The sequence below is a fragment of the Alligator sinensis genome, unplaced genomic scaffold (assembly GCF_000455745.1).
Source record: "Alligator sinensis unplaced genomic scaffold, ASM45574v1 scaffold5_1, whole genome shotgun sequence".
Taxonomy (NCBI): Eukaryota; Metazoa; Chordata; order Crocodylia; family Alligatoridae; genus Alligator; species Alligator sinensis.
The window spans coordinates 1551875-1558779 of record NW_005842213.1 but is presented as its reverse complement, the minus strand read 5'-3'; the positions used below and the strand labels follow the sequence as shown (position 1 = coordinate 1558779).

At 41.3% G+C, this 6905-nt stretch overlaps 1 protein-coding gene across 5 annotated transcripts in view; it reads left to right on the top strand.

Moving 5' to 3' along the window:
* The window catches only part of MOB2 (MOB kinase activator 2), a 252972-nt gene that overhangs the window by 136689 nt on the left and 109378 nt on the right, over positions 1 to 6905 (top strand). The window lies entirely within an intron of this gene.

Sequence of the window (6905 nt, the reverse complement as noted above, 5' to 3'; positions counted from 1 at the left end):
CCCTTTGTGCTCAGACACATCTTCTCCCCAACCTGCTGCTGCTGGTTTTCCCCATTGTCCCAGGGGGAAGTGGGGAGATCCAGAGCCACTTCTGTCCTCTCCAGCCAGGTTCCACATAGACTGGGCTTGGCTGAGGATGGGATGGGGACTGGACAGAGGCAGCAGGAGTGGGTGGGGGGTTCTCCCTCCCTGGGGACTGGGAAGGGAGGATGAAACTGCTTTACCACCATGCTGTTGCTGCTCTCCCTGTCCCCAGTTAAGCCCAGCCTGTGTGCAACCCATGGATTGCAGATATGTGGTCTAAGAATAGGCGAATCTGGCAAGTCCACCAAAGGAGAGGAGAAGTTATGAGACCTGACACTGTGGTGAGAACATGGGGAGGTGGGGACACAGTTGTGGGGGACAGTGGTGACGACACAGTTGTAGCACAGGTAAAGGGCCAGATTTTGCAATAATTTAATAAAAGTGACTTGCTTCAGCTAGTGGAACGATAAGGAATAGTGGTATTAAAAAGCTGGGTGTCATAGTGTTTTCCTTGACCCCTCTAAATGCTTTTCTGTTTCCTGTTTAGATTGATCCCCAGTAGTTTCTAGGTCAGTGGCTACAGGTTCAGTCTCAATCTCCGATCTGCTTGTTGAAAAGGTTTTTTGGAATCCCAAATAAGCCATTTAGTTGAACGTAGCTTAAGCATTACATTTCATGGATATGGTGCCAGGATTCTGTGCCATGCCAGGGATAATGAGACCCCAATCCTGACAAAAATATTTGTGCTGCATGTGGTTAATTTCAAATTTGAGTCAACTTTTGAAATGGCTTTCACATGAGTATTGCTTGTTCCACCAAAACCATAGATGTGATCTATGACTGTGTAACCTGCAAAACTGACAATTTTAGAAAAGCTGCCCCATAGGTGCTGGTATACTGGTGGGAATTGTACTGTATTTGTTCATTAATGTTTTGCTAGATTACTACAGTAAGCTATTCCTGTAGACCTTGCATTTTGTATTTTATTCCTTGCTCAGAGCATGGTCTAGCTTAAAAGAATGGCATGCTGCTTCATGGTGGTGAAAGTTGTTGAACTTGCCTGAAGAGACAGAAAAATAGTTTTTCCTTCTGGAAAGGTACACAAACATTCCTTGATTCATTGAGGAAACCAAATAGACTTATTTATTTATTTATTTATTGCTGCTTTTGAATAGGTAATGTTGTTGCAAGGTACTTTTTTTTCTTTTTAACCTGAGAACACAGGAATTCCTTGCTTTTCTTAGGGACTGTCATAGAGATTTGCATGGGAGGTCAGAACATTTTATAATGTTATAGCAAAGAGGGCACTGACAAACAGATGGCACAATTCAGACCAGTAGCTTGAAAGGCAAGGCCTTTAAAGTTGCTGAGAAAAAAATGGAAAAAGGGAGAGAAAATGACCAGGCCAAAAATAATTCTCGATATTTTAACTGTAAAAAGTAAGACATTGCTGGGATTGATAATCGAGGTTTAGGCCCTGTCTGCATTAATTCTCACTGCAGGCTGCAAGTCTTCCCCTCCCCCAGCCACAACTGAGTGACCAGGTGCCAGATACTGATACCTCTGCAGGAAGGATAAGCTCAGATGCCATGAAGCAGCAGGCTCCAAATGGGAAGGAAGTACTGAGGGAGGGGATGGGCATCAGGGCACAGCTCCATGATGCTGTTCCCCTGTGCCAGATTGGATATATTTGTGAGCCATAGGTTGAAGACCCCTGCATTAAGAAACTACTGGCTTAGGTCCATTGGTGCAAACTTTAATGGAGATAGGTCCAGGAATTAAAAAATTAACTCAAAACTCATAGAAGAGGTGATATATTTTATTAAACCAACTAGATATTTGCAGACAAATTTTTATTGACAAGCTTTTGGGCACACTGACCCTTCATCAGGCATAAGGGAGAGCAGAGCTTGTAAAAGTTCACCTAGGTAGAAATGAAAATTCATATTCTGCATTCTAAGTCTCTGTGGTCACACTTGTAGGCATACATGATCCAGCAAGAGTTGACCCCCGGCCAATATGAGGTGGTCAAGGCCTAGTGCATGACTGCATAGTTCTCCTGGTTTACATTTCTGCTCCAGTGATTCAATTTTCTTTGCAACTTAAAAGAGCAGGCATTTTTAACAATGAAACTCATACTATTTTTGAAGTTAACGTTTTTTCAGGGAGCTTGCAAGAGGGATGACTTTTTTTTTTCCCGTTTTAATTCTGAAACCTAGATGATAGTTAAAATATCAGTATTGCTAATATTACTACGTAACAGGATGCACCCTCCTGTTATGTGTCTGCTTCCAAATCCCAAACTATGCCTTGTGTCCCTGTAGTGTAGGAGCAGGCAATTATTTTGGGCAGAGGGCTGCTTACTGAGTTTTGGCAAGCCATTGAGGGCTGCATGACAGGCAGCCCAGGGCAGATGCATATTAACTTTTCAAATTTTTAGGGGCCCCACAGGTCGGATAGAATGGCCTGGTGGGCTGCATCTGGCCCCCAGGCCACATTTTGCTCATCCCTGCTGTAGAGTCAAGCCCCAAACATCCTGCCCACCGCTACCAAAATGGCTAGTCCCCCAGTAACTTCTGTAGTGCAGTTAAACATTTTTCAGTATAAAATATTTCTCTGCAAACTTAGCACGGGGCAGTGTAAAATAAATTGACTTGACTATAAATAGCACTGCCTTCTGCATTGATAGTATTGATTTTCATATTTAACGTAATTAAAATCTCTATATGTGAATATCTCAAGCTGATGTGGAATTTACAGTTTAGCCTTGCTTGGCTTAGTCAGTGAATTCTGTTGAGAGTTGGTCCACTTTCTTCTCACCATGCAGATTCTTCCATCCTATCACCAGTGGTGCACCTGACCGGGGAACAAATAAGGGCTACTTGCTCATCTAGGAGATGTTTAATTTCTCTTCATTCTTTCTCTCTACCTCTAGACACAGCTATTACCTCCTTCAAATCCAACCTCTTCAGTAGCTCCTTTATTCACTCACTCTACTCTTTTGCATAGATGCATAAACAGCTGTGCCTGCGTTGATATCTGTGGGTTGGGGCTTATGTGAACTTCCTTCACCTTGGGCATATCTACACTTGCATTTAAGTGCACCTTCTAAATTTAATTCACATTAGCTTAATGTACATTAAGTGGGTTTAGGCAGGTGTCTATACATGCAGACGTTAAAGCGCATTAATGCCGTGTCCCCCAAGTCAGTTGGTGTGATTAGCCCAAAATTGCCATTTTTAAAGCTCATTAAGGGTGTGCCCATGTAGACATGCACCCTAATGTAACTTACATTTAGGCTAATGCTCCTTAAAGCGTCTCCTATATATGTGCCCCTTGAGTAGAAAGGTGGGGGGGAGTGAGTAGAAACACTGGTTACTACTACCTACCCAAAGGAGAAGAATTGACAGATATTTGAAAGGAAGTAGCAAAAGAATTTCATAGAGTAAAGAAAAGTTTGAATAGGCAAACAGGCTTATGGGGGTGGGGTCCCCCTTTGCCCAAATTATACAATTACAAATTAATTTTAATAATTAATTCAAATAGCACACATTTAATAGCCTATGCTTGATCTGTTAACTGATTTATTGCATATACTCTTAAACATATTCATATCATCCTGATGCATAGTTTAGCTTATGTTTTAGATTGCTTTCTTTGACCAGTGATACTACCTTTATTAGATTTTTAAATAAGCTTTTTTCCTTTTTTTCTGGCCCTGGCTCACTGCTACAAAAAAAAGTTAAAGGCTTTTAAGTTATGAAATGCCGAAATCATAATCAGTACACGGTTTCTACTGAAGCACATGGGTTTAAGAATGTAAAAAATTGTTTGGAACTTTATTGTGGAAGCAGTAGTTATGGGTAGGTTTGTTCAAGCTCAGAATAAGAGCAACTTGGCTTAATTAAGTGAAAAAAAAAAAAAAAAAAAAAAAAAAAAGATCAGACACATAACATTGTGTCATCTAAACCTGTGATGTATTTTTTTTTCAGGGCATTACAGTCTTTAGGTCTTCATAAGTAACAGTCTTGGTCTAGTACGCATTAGCTAGTCTCTTTCTCAGAAATGTCTCCTGCTCTCCCTCTGTGCTGCCTTCAAACTTTCTTCCTTCTGGATTGTATCATTAGCTAAATTTTGCAGCAAAGACTTTTATACCAAGTGGGATTGCTTGGGTGGGGCAATTTGGCAAGTCACACACAATTGCTTCCTGTTCTTTTACTGAAGGGGTAGTGCCTGCTCTAAATTACCTGCTTGCAGCTTCTGCCAAAAACATCAATCTTCTCTTTCTGTTTATTGTGTTATTTAATGAATATTCCTCCTTAGCCATGATCTTGGGTGCTAATCTGAATGAGGGTCTTCATGCACTCCAGTTTTCAGCCATTTCTTGCAGATGTGTATCTAAGAGCTACTGTGGTCTCCTTGGTCAGTTCTATCCTCAATCTGCATAAAGCACAGGAACTTTTGCCTCCTGCCTCAAAAATGCAAGAGACTTTCATTAGCATATTTTATTAACTGTCTGTAGGCTCCTTTCTGCAATATAGAACTTCTATTTCAATTCTTAAATTCTGCCTGGCGAGGGCTCTGTTTTTAGACATAGAAAAGTCATCTGTTAAAATCACTTAACCAATATAAAGTTTGTTTCAGCACTGCTATTAAATGTGCATTATCTGTAAGTTGTTAGGACATCCTCTGCAAGGAAAGAGCTGTCCATGCTTATTCACTTTCCCAACACACTGCCAAAAATTGTAGGATCAAAGCAAGAAATATGCCAGTGGCTTGTGTTTTGTGACTTCAGCACAGGCTAAAAATTGGCTTTTTCCAGTATTAAGCCTTGGGCAGATATCCATTGCGAATGATTAGGCAAAAAAGTTACATTCTTGCTTTGTTTGCCTTTTTAACTCTGAATTCAAGTTTTTTGTGTGGGTGTGTATTTTTTCTAAATTTATAAAATACTGGCTTTTGTCCCTTGTGCGGTAGAGACTACTCACCCACCCTTTTCCGTTTCCAGGCGGATTGCTCTGGTATTATTTCAGTGCTGTTACTTTATCCAACCCTGTCCTGTTTGTTTATTCTGAAGTATTTGCCATAACCCTTTCAGTGCTGCTCTCCATCTTTTACCTTCAGTCAGGCTTGCTTCATATACAGGACATGGATGTAACATGATAGCTTTTAAAGTTGTCATGATGCTTGTGAAGCAGGGGTGGAAGGCTCTTTAGTCGGTAAGGAATGGAATGGATATGATAAGAAATTATATTTCATAACTAAGCTGGCAAGTTCTATAACCAGAGTCAGAACCATTTTCCTGTATAGACTGAATTGAAAGATTACTTATCCTTCAGTTTAAGACACTGCTGTTTCTGGATGGTCTTTTCACAGTGACATGTACATCCCTCGCTCATACATCCCTTGAAAAGACAGGTGGTCTTTTCAAAGTATAATGTGGTCTAGGATACAATAGCAAACTGAGAATAGCAAATTATGTAGGGGTGCACTGATAGAGGTTTTTTAAGGCTGATACCAATGGCCATTTTTTTTTGTTGTTGTTGAGCCATATCAGCCTGGCCACAGCCCACCATGGCCATGCTGCCCAGTCCCCTGCCAGGAAGAACCTGGTACCACCCACAGCCTGCCCTTACCCTGCACACAGATTGGGGGGGCACATGCCCCTCATGGCCTCCTGGGGTGCATGCAGTGGCAGGAGCTGGCCCCCACCCCTGAACGAGATGCAGCTCTATCCCATGCTCCACCCCAGCTGGGCAGCGCTTGCCCCTGCCCCATTCCCTCCCTCACCACAGGAGCCTCGCCCCTTGCTTCCCCCCTCCTTGCCCCTTCCCCACAACAGACTTACCAGCTGGATGGGTGGCTGCATGCATGTGGTAGCTGCACATGTGCATGTGGCACTTATCAGCAACATTTTTGGCCACATCAGCCCAAAAAAGCCAGTTGTCAGTAACGTCAATTTTTCTTTTATCAGTGCTGATACAATATGGGACCGATTATACCAGTGCACCTCTAAAATAAATTATGCCTTTTTATTTCTTTAGAAGTTGTTACAGACTGAATTGCAGAATAGCTGACTGAACAGTCCTGGTTTTAACCTTTAGAAGGGATGCAATGTTAAGGTAATGTTTAGCCTGGAAACAAAATGTTCTGTGAGAATGCATACAGATTATTCTTTGGGAAGGAATCTTCCTTTTAAAATATATATTTTTTTTAAAAAGTGAAAAATTAATTCCAAACCAGGCATGAAAGTAATCTCCTTCCTCATTATGCATGGATTTATGCCTTTATCACTCTACTGGTTATTTGATTTACGTGATAAGTGGTATGCGCGCGCGCACACACACACACACACACACACACACACACACACACACTCTGACTAGAAAAGAATTTCTTAAAGCACACCCAAGATTGAAATGCCAGTAGTCTCTATTGGCCCACACACCTTGTTCCTCCATAGGGTCCCCTAGTTACTGCACTAAATTATGGCTAAAACATTTGTTTGCTTCCAATTACTTTTAAGTATTTTGAGAGCATATAGTGACTTTCCCCTTAGAAGGGGGAAGTGTTTTTAAAGTGTTTAAAGTGTTTTTTCAGTCTTTACTGATAAAATGTATTTCTTCAGGAGAGATCTTAAATAGGAATTCATGTAACAGTTGCACTGACCACTGGACTTTAGCTGTGTTTTTGTGGTAGGTGCTTTGACCTTGATGGTATTCTTGAAGCCCAGCATCAGTGTGACTTGCTCCAATTCTGATTGGCCAATTTATATTTAGTTGCTGGTCTCCTCTAATAGCTTTCAGATGGAGACACTAAAGAACACATACTATTGTGTTGGTGTAATCCCCAAAAGAGAACAGCAGGAGGAAAAGAGAAAA